General features: G+C 38.9%; 1 long non-coding RNA gene across 1 annotated transcript in view; it reads right to left on the bottom strand.

Annotated features, from left to right (window-relative positions):
* Positions 1 to 608: 608 nt before the first annotated feature.
* Positions 609 to 12,232, bottom strand: part of LOC111092033 — a 184,667-nt gene continuing 173,043 nt past the window's right edge. Inside the window, exon 5 of the long non-coding RNA XR_005378003.1 lies at positions 609 to 716. This is a non-coding gene — a long non-coding RNA (uncharacterized LOC111092033). The remainder of the gene's footprint in view (positions 717 to 12,232) is intronic.

Below are 12,232 nucleotides of genomic sequence, written 5' to 3'. Positions count from 1 at the left end.
TTGTAAATCCAAGTATGCCTAGTATTTTCCTTCATTTTCTACTCCCCAAGGATGTATTTTAACACACAATTACTATTTTTAGTGAGGAAAGCTGACTACCACTATTCAAACTGCAAGTCTGAATTAAATTTAGTCATCACGCTTAAAAAAAATAAACTAATGAGTGGCACTTTCTCTTCCTTCACCATTCACCAGCTTTCCAGGTACTTCCCACCTTCTAACCCCACATTCCAAGCACCGAATGAGAATCTAAACCTGCATCAGGTGTTGGATAAGCTATATACCTGGAGACCTAACCATGACTCTCACGGGTCTTCAATGTTGGGAGTTGGGTTTACTATGCAAATTGAAAATTTAAAAAGAACATGGTAAATTCTACACGAGAGACTGGAAAACAACAAAACAAATAGTAGGAAGTCAGAAGAGTAATATTATACTAGTCAATTATTTTTAAACAACTAACGAACAGTAATTTAGAGATGTTTTGTCCTTGGAAAAAGTATTATTTGTACTTTTGTTAAATTATCTAGACAAGTTCTCAGATTCAATGAACTCAGATTACCTATTTGCTAACAGATTTCTAGAAAGCCACAACAATCAAGTTTTACCTTATGATAACACCTAAAATATGCAGCACGTTCGTCAGAAAATTTCTCCAGTCTTTTTGGACCTTTGCTTGAAGCTTTCTTGAATACTAGCCAGCATCGCTGATATATCTGGAAGGAAATACAAAGAGTTCAGCATCACTGACTCAGATATTACTGACATTTGCATTTAAATGTTTTCTTTTTGATGTTTTCACCTGTAAAGTATTCATACGCCATAAGCATGATGCTACTTCGGGAAAATAAAATTTTAAAACCCAAAATTGTTCCCACAACTGGCATATTATGTCATTCAATTACTAGACTCAAATGAAATGAATATTTGAAGGCAAATTTCTTAACTTTTCAATAACAGTTATCAGTAGCAACATTTCAGAAAAATTTCCAAAGATAAAAATCCCAAATCAGTACAAATAATGCAGGCATCTATGGCACATGTCCTCATTTCAAATGGAAATAAATATAGAAACTATGGGCCTGATATATGCTGAAGACTTCACTGACTGCCCAAGAAAGAGACAGCCCCTACGTGTCACCTGACATTCCTCATAATTGAGGGCCAAGGATTGGGCCAGACACTAGACCAGCTAATAGATGACCGATCAAGACCAATCAGATTCCCCCTCATAAAATCTAACCCAGAGACTCAAAGATTAGTTTCAGACTGAGCGCAGGCTGAGTTGAGAGGTCAACACCGGCAGGTTATAAACTAAGATTGGCGACCATGTTGAATCACATGTCTAATAATTAGGCAGTGGAACCTGGTACAGAGAACTAGATAATTTCTACTCCGTGCAGAAGAGACATTTTAGTTCTTTGTCATCTTTCTATTGCTCACTTCTCCTGGTTTTCATGGAAATCATCTCTGTCCCTAGGAATCCACCGCCGTCATCACCACTCTTAGTTGAGTAAGGCTGAGTGGAGTTCTGATCCGAGTAACCAAAGCTACCCTGATTGGAAGAACCAATACAAACTAGACACTAAAACATTAATCATGACAAAGAGAGGAAAGTGCAAAGAGCTAATGAGTAAATGGAAAACAATGTTCTCCAAAAGCAAAATGAGATGTTTTAACATAAAAATTAATAAGGATTTTTATTAATGATAATATTCACTGATAGCATAGTTCTGAGTGGCACTCATACTCTGTTGGTGACCTCTAATGGCTGTCTGACAACAAATATGAAGAACCTTCAAAGAATAAGAATCTATCCTAAAGACAAAGCCCAATGCAGCCCAACATTGAAAGAGGAATTCTGAATTCAAGTGCAGACAGGTGGGTAACTATTCAATCACAATTACCTCCCTGATCCTTAAATCACCTTCTAAATACCATATTTATGTGGTTTTGTATAGTCAACCCATAAATAAATTTTATGCACTATAAAGTTTAAGAACCTCTGAGCTAGTAAGAAGAAACAAAAAAGTCCACATAAAACATGTGGCCATTCAAACCATACTCAATTTAAAATGCCTTCTACAACTTTATTAGTAACTGGCAAGTGGATGAGGAGAATTCAGATTTGCTACTACTTGTCTGAATAGATTCTGTTTTTCTCTTCTCACTCAGTAAACTAAACATTCATTAATCATTTTGTTTGAGGTGGTAAAAAAGAACATGAAATCCACTCCATGTTGAAGTTTTCGCTCTGAATATAGAGGGTAAGATTTGTGCCCCATGTTGCTAAATGTATAAGATAATTCTAGGGTTATTATTTATAATGATGATAAATGGAAATTACTAAAGCCTCAACAATAAGGACAAAGTTAATGATAGTACTTCTATTACATAGAGTAGTGTTGTATGTAACATGATATATAATACAATATAGATGTATGCATCTTCAAGATTATGTAGGCAATCATTTATTAAAAATGTAGTAATATGAATAGTATACAATATATATGTATTAAATTATGCTACACCAGTAATATATATGTTATCTATCTATAGGTATATTATTTGAAACAAATTTCAGAAGGAATTTCTAATGACATGAGAAAGTGGAGGTTTTTTTGCTTGTTTTTGTTTTGTTTCACAAAAATTAATACTGTAAATTAAATGAAAGAGAACTGCTATTTCTTAAATATCCAGAGGTATCAATAAAATACTACAATTAATATCAATTCTACTGGCTTTCATCTTGCATAATCATTAACTTATCAAGAAGTATAAAAGCATGGAGAGAGAAGCAGAAAAGCAATTCAACAGAGAAAGGATAGCCTTTCAAACAAATGGCACTAGAATAATTGCATATCTGTAGGAAAACAAACAAACAAACAAAAGCACAATAAACACCTTAACTGAAAAGGTTCATCTTAAACAAAATGGATTTAAATATAAAACAAAACTGTAAAACCTCAGGAAAAAATAAAAGACCACATTGGGGATTATGGTGTGGACAAAGAATTCCTAGACTTCATACCAAAAGCACAACCCATAAAAGAAAAACTTGCCAAACTGTACCTCCTCAAAACTTAAAAATTTTGCTCTGTGAAAAACTCTAGTAAGAGGATAAAAAGACAAACTACAGACTGGGAAGAAATGTTTGCAAACCACAAATCTGACAAAGGATTAGTATCTGGATACATAAAGAACTCCTACATAAAGAACTCGACAGTAAAGAACCAAACAATCCAATTACAAAATGGAAGGAAAAAAATGAATACACATTTCACTGAAGAGGATGTACAGATGATGAAGAAGCACAGAAAAAATGGTCAACAATATTAGCCAACAGATACATGTAATTTAAAATCACGAAATATCACTACACATCTATCATATTGGCTGAAATAAAAAATATAATACTACCACCAAATGCCTTTTTGAGAAGGATGCAGAGAAATTGGGTCTCATACTTTGCTGGTTGGACTGTAGAATGGTACAGGCATGCTGAAGCAGCTGTGCAGTTTCTTTAAAAACGCTGACCCCACAGTTGCTTTCTTAGGAAACTATCCCAGAGAAATGCAAACTCCCCCCACCCCATCTGAACATAAGTCTTCACAGCAGCTTGATCAGTATCAGTGCAAAACTGGAAACAGCCATATATTCTTCAATGAGTTAAGTACATCCATATCATGGAATACTACTTGGCTATAAAAACTATTTAACTATCAAGACTGCAACAATTTGAATGAATCCTCAGATAATTATGCTGAGTAGAGTAGGGGGTGGGGGGAGCCAAACCTAAAAGGTTACATACTATATGACCCTATTTGTAGCATTCTTGAAATGACAAATTACACAAATGGAAAATAGAAAATAAATAGAAAATAGAACTGTGATTGTCAGGGGTTAGGGACTGCAAGTGGATATGTTGACAAAAGGGTAATATAAGGGACCCCTGAAGCAATGGAACTGTCCTGGATCTTGGCTGCATTAATGTCAATATCTTGGTTATGATGTTGTGTTATAGCTTTGAAGATGTTATCACCAGGGAAACTGGGTAAAGAGTACGGAATCCTTGTGTAATATTTCTTACAACTGAATGTAAATCTACAACTATCTCAAAATACTTAAAAATTTTAGCGGAAAAATGTATGGATATTTATGCAAACTCTTAAAACTACAGCCTAATCTAATAACAGTTATTTACATTCTTCACCAGTCCTTCTTCTATCGCTATCAGACCACAGTCTAATTAACCAGTGGCCTAAAGAACTTTAAGAAGCCAATTTGTAAGAGCCATTGATAACAGTTCAAACATAAAATCCTTTTCAGGATAGAGACCCCATCATGAAAATTAGCATTTCCAGTGCTATGGTTGACACATAGAAGTCTTACCAACATCTCACTCCTGTCTGAATAATGGATGAGACAACTGTGTCCCTTAGAATTTGACCACCACCAGAGGACTGTAAATACAGTGGGACTAACTGTCACTCTGTTCACATAAAGAGTACGCAAAATAGGCTGGCATTCGACTATTGGCAACCCCTTTCTTTTGTACATGCCCCTGAAAATGTTTTAAAAATTGAGCATGCTAAAGGTTTGCAAAAATAACCAGTGTAGCAAAACACTATTTTCACTTAGGAAGATCATTTACATTTCCTAATTACGCCTCAACTTTCAGACTCACTCTCGAATGATATCATTTCCAACTTCCTTTTATACTTGTTCATTTTCTTCACAATCCAACCAGTCTGTTCGTGGCTGATGTCTAAAGGTTGTTGAAAGCAAGCTAAAGACGCCTCAATTTCACCATGCTTAATAATTTCCACCTTTAATCCATCTGTAGTGAGTTTAGGGGTTTTTGTTTCTCACTTTTCTTTTTCTTCTCTTTTATTCAGTAATAAGGGCAAAAGTGCAATGTTACAAGTAAGCTGCAAAAATGCTATTATATAAATTCCTATGCAACTATTGGCTGGGGCATCACCATGGAATAGAGTACATCATGTCGGTTGACCAGGAGATAAGGAAAACCAAAATTTGGTTTATGAAAAGGCTCAGGATATTTGTAACATACAAACACGTGGTACAAAAATAATGCAAAAGTTGGGAGCAATCATGCAATCAAAGCCATTCCTTATTCTGTCCTACATCCCACATCAGTGATCCTCAGTGCTGGTCCAGCATCACTCAAGATAATTGTTAATTATGTAGATTCTTAGAGATTAGCCAAGGTCTACTGACTCAGAACCTCCTGGGGTGGGGCCAGACAAATTTGCTCTTTAACACGTTACCCAGGTATTTTATTTGTAACTTGCAAACCCGGGCCATAAATATTCATAAAGATGCAAATAACACAGTGCTTTCCACTTGGGACTGCCAACAAAGAGCTCTCCAACCAATGCTCCACGATGAGATGTGTGGTTTCCCACAAGTGGCACACAGAGGGCTTTGAAGTGGAGCAGTGTGAGACGCTGTCCTGAGTAGAAGAGAGACAATGAGGCAGAAATAAATCTGTTGAGCTCCAGTGAACTCTCAACTTCACCCCAGACATTCTCTGTCCCAAGAACCCTGGAAGAGCCACTTAGTACCTGAGGGTTAAAAACTCACTCTAAATAGCTCAGTACTGTTTAAAGGGAACGACACAGGACTCCCTGAACGTGGTAATATGTGACTGACTAGTTGGGAGTAACACAGACGTTGTCAAAAAGATGACAATTTGAGAACAATCCCACTTGAGGGTTTACAGTTTTTTTCCCTTTAAATTAATTCATTCAACCATCTCCTTCGTATTTTATATAACATATCTACTTACCATCTGTAGTACATTTTAGTTAACATTTTTCTTTCAATTGTTTTTTTTTAAGATTTTATTTATTTATTCATGAGAGACACACACAGAGAGGCAGAGACATAGGTAGAGGGAGAAGCAGACTCCCTGCAGGGAGCCTGAAGTGGGACTTGATCCCAGGACCCTGGGATCACGACCTGAGCCAAAGGCAGGCGCTCAACCACGGAGCCATCCAGGTGCCCTCAATTGATTTTTTTAACTAATTGTTTTTTAATTTAAAAGAGGAACCTTTTATCCCAAGGATAATAGCTAAGTGTACTTCTCACCAGACATAAAGACTAGATAATCTTAATGATATACTGTTAAGAGAATTTGATGACGGACTAAATTCCCTTCTGAAATATCTCACCTACTGCACGTCAAGGTTCTACAACCTCAGGACTAGTGACATTTAAGGCAAGGTAATTTTTCATAGTGTGAGGGGGTGGGGTATCCTGTATGTTCCAGGATGTTTAGTAGCATCTCTGGCCCTTGCCAACTGAATGCCAGTAGCACACTTCCCCCACTCGGTTGACAACCAAAATTATCTCCAGACATTGCCAAATGTCTCCTGGGGGACGTTTGTCAGAACCACTCCTAGAGATGACTGTACGCTGATCTAAGATTGCACATTTGAAAAATATGAGGCTTTGTGAATATCTTCAAAGTCCCGGATTTGGACAAGTTAATCCGCACGAGCCACTGCTGAAGCTAAAAAGATAAGCACAGCACACAGTTCTGACAGCCTGGGTGGATAGACACCAGATTTCGCAGTTACATGAAAATTTTCTCCAGTGTACATTTTCTCTTGCTAGTTATGGGTGGTGGCTTTATTACATCTAATTTTCAGCCTTAAGTTGTCACCAACCCATAGATGATTTGTACTGTTATTTTTCCATCGTCTTTCTTTACAATTGGATACCCTTAATAACGGCTTAGCTCTGGTTTCAAATCGCTGACGCTTTTACTAGCTTCTTCTCCTAACAAAGAACAGTCTGGTAAATTCACTGAGATTTCCAGTGCCAAAAAGTAGCTGAAACAAGTAAGAATTTGTTTTGGGTTCCTAATTTTATTGGCAGTCCATGACAACAGGCTGCACGACAGAGTCATAAATTCAACTTCTGGAGAATGCATGGGCCATTATAAAGATAACAGAAGGCAAAATTTGGCCACAGAATTTCTGTTAAATGGAAATAATATACTCTCTCCATGTATACTCCAGAAAAAGCAGAAAGCTCAGTAAGATGTGACCATTGAGGTCTCTATGGTCCATTGCCAGTGTCAACAAACTTTTTCCGTAAAGGGCCAGAGGGTAAATATTTTAGTCTTTGGTGATCACAGGTCGTTGCTGGAGCTACCGAACTCTGCAGTCATAGCACAAAAGTAGTCACAGAATATGTATAAGTGAGTGGTGTGGTTATCTTCCAATAAAACTTAATTTAAAAAAAATCAAGCAGCAGGCCAACTTCTGATCGATGCCAGTATTTCTCAACGGTTTAAGCTCATGTGACCTTTTGATGAACAAAGAAATAGGTTGACATGTCCCTCAAGAGAGAAAATGAGGAGGGAATATAGCTCAGGTGAGAATCTCTATATATTCCACAACTCTCCCACAAGCCCAGATTTTACATATATAAAATTATATTATATTAAAATTATATTAAAATGTTGACCTGGGGCACCTGGGTGGCTCAGTGGTTGAGCATCTGCCGGGTCATGATCCTGGGGTCCTGGAATCGAGTTCCACATCAGGCTCTCCCTGCAGGGAGCCTGCTTCTCCCTCTGTCTTTGTCTCTGCCTCTCTCTGTGTGTCTCTCATGAATAAATATATAAAATCTTTTTAAAAAAATGTTGACGTGTGGGATCCCTGGGTGGCGCAGCGGTTTTAGCGCCTGCCTTTGGCCCAGGGCGCGATCCTGGAGACCCGGGATCGAATCCCACGTCGGGCTCCCGGTGCATGGAGCCTGCTTCTCCCTCTGCCTGTGTCTCTGCCTCTCTCTCTCTCTCTCGCTGTGTGCCTATCATAAATAAATAAATAAATAAATAAAATTAAAAAAAAAAATGTTGACGTGATGCTTTTTCTACACCCTCCACCACACTTCTGTGTCCTGTCCACTGTCCAGCATTCTCTACCATGAATTCAGATGCTGTCCTAAAGAGAGACCTCGCATGCACGACACAGATAGCATCCCATCTCCAGCCTTAGGACGTAGTTAGCTTCTGATTATTACCTTTTTCTACGAAGTCAAGGTGCACTTGGGAAGAAAAGGGAGATTTTCCATATTACCGACACCCCCTTCTCTATAATCACGTCGGCTCTTCTCAAAGCATTCTCCCCAGCTGTCAAGATATACCCCCGAGCACACAATACTAAATTAGCCTCACTGCTCACATGCTAACCTACTCTCCAAAACAAATCAAAAGCTCTTCTCATCCAGGAGGCTAATATCAACACCTACCACCGGCTGAACCTTCCTCTGTGCACTACAGAGTGCTGAGCCCTTTCTGTGCATTCTTTTCTTTCAATTAACCACCCTCCCTGCCACCACCACCCCCAGTCCTGTGAAGCACGTCCTGTCACTATGCCCATTTTATAAGGACATACAGCCTCAGCAAGGTTACTTGCTAAGATTACTCGAGGGCATGAAGGTAGCAGAAAAAAAGCCAGGATTTCACTTCGGTTTGCCCCACTCTGGAGAACAAGCTAACCATCACTCCAGGAGTTTCCCAGAAAAGTTGGACTCCTAGAGAGGCACAAACTTATGCCGAGGGTCGAGCCGTCTGTAAGAAGTTTATTTTCAAGCTTATCATAATCTAAAAAGAGACATTTCGTTGTAACCATATGCTCTTTCATCTGGACGAAGACTTTATAGCTTAGCTATTTCAGAGTGACATTTACATTTGTAATGTTAAATTCCCTGGCACCAAGTGTTCATCTCCAGTGATGGTTTTTAATGGAGTAGTTCTGCAGCCGGAGTCTTAACATCCTAGGCTAGGACTCGAAGGTATCCTAGCAGTTTGTCAGAAGTGTTTGCTTTTAAAAGAATTTCACAAAAAATTAAAATAAAATAAAATAAAATAAAATAAAATAAAATAATTTCACACTCTCTCTCCTTAAGAGACAAAGTATTCAGCACTTCTTGACCGAAGTCCAGAAACCCATACATGGAAAGTCTTTTCTTTTCTTTTCTTTTCTTTCCTTTTCTTTTCTTTTCTTTTCTTTTCTTTCTTTTCTTTCTTTTCTTTTCTTTCTTTCTTTTCTTTTCTTTCTTTCTTTCTTTTCTTTTCTTTCTTTTCTTTTCTTTCTTTTCTTTTCTTTTCTTTCTTTTCTTTTCTTTTTTTTTGTGGAAGGTATTTCTAATTACAAGTATCTCACTTTTTCTTTGGCCTCTCTTGCCTTGCCAACCCTCAGGTTCTTGTTCTCAATTAGTTATGGCTGCAGTAGACCAACATCCTGACCAGTGGCTTCCTCCTAGCATGTGTAGTCGCCTACCTGGGGCTGACCTATCTACCTCTCCTGAAGCGCCCGGTCCTCCACTTTGGTGGTGGACACAAGGTATCCAGCTACCTCCTAGAGTCTCGGACTCCTTTAGTACTTTGAGATGGAGGAAATGCCACTATCTAGGGACAGCCCAGTGGCCACAGAGAATGGGGCCAAACGATGCAATCTGGAGGTGGAGAGGAAGAGTCTTTAACGAAGACAAAACAAGAGGTAAGAATGAGCCCAGCAGATAATTCCACCTCCATCCTGTCTACCAGGGTCTGCAAAATTCTCCTTCTGAGCTGTGAGAGCTTTTACTTGGATGATCTCGGAGACCAAGGTGGTTGTAACTTTCCAGGCCTACAAATAACTCTACCGTTATGGGATTTCAGCAGATGACACATGAAGAGTAGACAAGGAGTTATTTGGCATCTTTGAATCATAACTTGTAGGCTGCTACCAATACCACTAACTAAAATAATGAGCTGGTTCAGAATTATTTATTTTATGAAGGGAAGAAATTTTTAATGAGTAAACAACATGATCCCACACCTATCATTTACATATATATACCTTTACTTGTAAGGAAAGAAATGCTAATTTCGAGAAGATTGCACAGTGGGTAGCAAGGTACATTTTAAATTCAGTGCGAAGAAAAAGACCAGCAAGAACAGGATAATTAATCATAAAATAAAATTTGTACAAAGAGGATTAAAAATCCTTAAAAAGCATCCACAGGCAATAAATTAGCTATGTCAATCCTTCGCTAAACGGTGAGGGAAATTAGCACAACCTTTTTAAAAGCAGAATTATGCCTACCCTTTGACCTGGAAATATTACTTCGAAGAACTGCCCCCCCCAAGGGAATAATTAAGGAAATATGCAGACATATGGGAATAAGGTTCTTCCACATAAAAACTGAAAACACTCTAAACGTTCCAGGAGACTGGTTTAATTAATTATGGCATATCTGTAAACTGGAAATTGCTATCATTAAAAATGATACTGTAACATAATATTTACACCATAGAAATGCTATTAGTAAATTAAGTTTTAAAAAGTAGGCTATTCTTGCTTTTTAACAGGTTTCTACTCCAATATATATACCCCTTCAGTATATAGGGCCCTGTTGCTTATGCAAGAAGACTGTGGGCCATATTTGACCCTTCGCCACCAGCCCTCCCTCAGACACACACACTCACACATGAAACTATTGGGGAAAAAATCTGTGCTTTAATGGAAAACTGTGCATTCCATACCATAGCACACACACTTCTAGGATTATCTGTTTCAGATTCTGTGGGAGCCCTTCTACTCCTAAATTGCAGACAACTCCTAGAAATGCAACATAATTCTAGTCCATGGAGAGGCAAATTCTGTCCCTGTCCCATGCAGCAGAGGTCCAACCAACTTCCCTCCCCCACTGCCAGTGAGGCAAGTTTTGCCTCCTTTCCAACACTCATTTCACTTCGCCAGGTATATAAATGTGTGGGTTCTCTGGGCTACCCTACTCATAATATTCTGCTTTGTTCTCTCACTTAACTAATGAGTTAAAGCAGAATTTGCAACGTGTTCATTCTCCATCTGTGAAGAGTCATGATTTTACCTGCTTTGGAAAATCGTCTAACGCAATCCAGCAACCTCATGTCCCCGTGTACTTTCCTTCTAGCTAAGCCTGGAATGTTCTTAGTGCTTCTCTAGGGACTCCCACCCTAACCTAACTCACCGTCTCCGGAGTTTCAGAGATTCCCTGCTTCCATTCTGGCTGCATTCTGATTTCTTTTCCTACAGTGCATCTGGGGTGATCTTTAAAACCCTAATCTGACCACATCAATCTGCTGCTTAAAGCATTTCTGTGGCTGCCTGAATTGCCTCTGGGGTAAAAACCAAAGTCTTAAAACATTCCAGAACCTGCAAGAACTGGCCTCTCCCTACCATTTTAAACCTTATTTTGCAACTTTCTTCCTTTATACGTTTTTCACTTGTAAATACATGGATATGCATATTTTAGGAATGTTCAAACAAGTAATACATATGGTTAAAAGGTCTCATGGAGTCAATATCTGCCACAAACGGTTCTTGTCATCAAGGGAAACCCTTTGGTTGTCAGTACAAAGCTGACCAGGGTCCGGAGAGCCAATGCTCTGAGAGAAAGTTATGCACCTCCTTCCCTCTCTCTTCAGATCTACAGGGTGGGAGGAAGCTGAAGAGTGAGGAAGATGTAGAACAAAAGAATCACCTCAAGAAGCCATTAGCAGTTACAGTCATTTATTTGGCTTTTATTTTTAACTAGCCTTTTAGGGGAAAAAAAAACAAACTATCCTTTAAAAATATGCTGGAAAATCTTAGCTGCTGTATGGGCACAACTGGGAGCTGATATCAATCATTAATTCATCGGGCAGATATTTACTGGGCACCTATCCTGTGCCATGGCTGTAAACAAACCAGAAAGAAGTCTCTGCCTTCTCTGGGCTTACAGATCATCCATAAGACACTAAGATTTGTGCACCTGTGTACGTGTGTCTTACAGGACGTGGATAATTTATCATGTGGTCTTTAGTACCACAAAGGAAAATAAACCAAGTTAAAGTGGATAGAAACTGCTGGTGGTGAGTATCTTCAGTGGGGTAACCAGGGAAGTTCTCACAGAGAAACTGCCATCTGAGCAACCACCCAGAAGGGGATGGAATCCAAGAAGGAGTGAACAGAGTAGATACATGGGGGGAGGGAGAGGAGAGGCTCCAGACAAAAGGAACAACAAGTAGGTCTTGAGCAGAGACATGCCTGCATGCAGAAGGAAGCAGAAGGAGGCCAGGGGAAGTCCAGAGAATTCTGGGATGGTGGATGGAGGTGGTGAGTGCAGGTCACACTGCATAGGTCTCGTGGGTCTTCCTGTAAAGTCACTGGCTTTTTCGCTGCATGAG

The sequence above is a fragment of the Canis lupus genome, chromosome 24 (assembly GCF_011100685.1).
Source record: "Canis lupus familiaris isolate Mischka breed German Shepherd chromosome 24, alternate assembly UU_Cfam_GSD_1.0, whole genome shotgun sequence".
In the NCBI taxonomy this organism is placed as follows: domain Eukaryota; kingdom Metazoa; phylum Chordata; class Mammalia; order Carnivora; family Canidae; genus Canis; species Canis lupus.
This window is presented reverse-complemented; position numbering and strand designations above follow the sequence as displayed.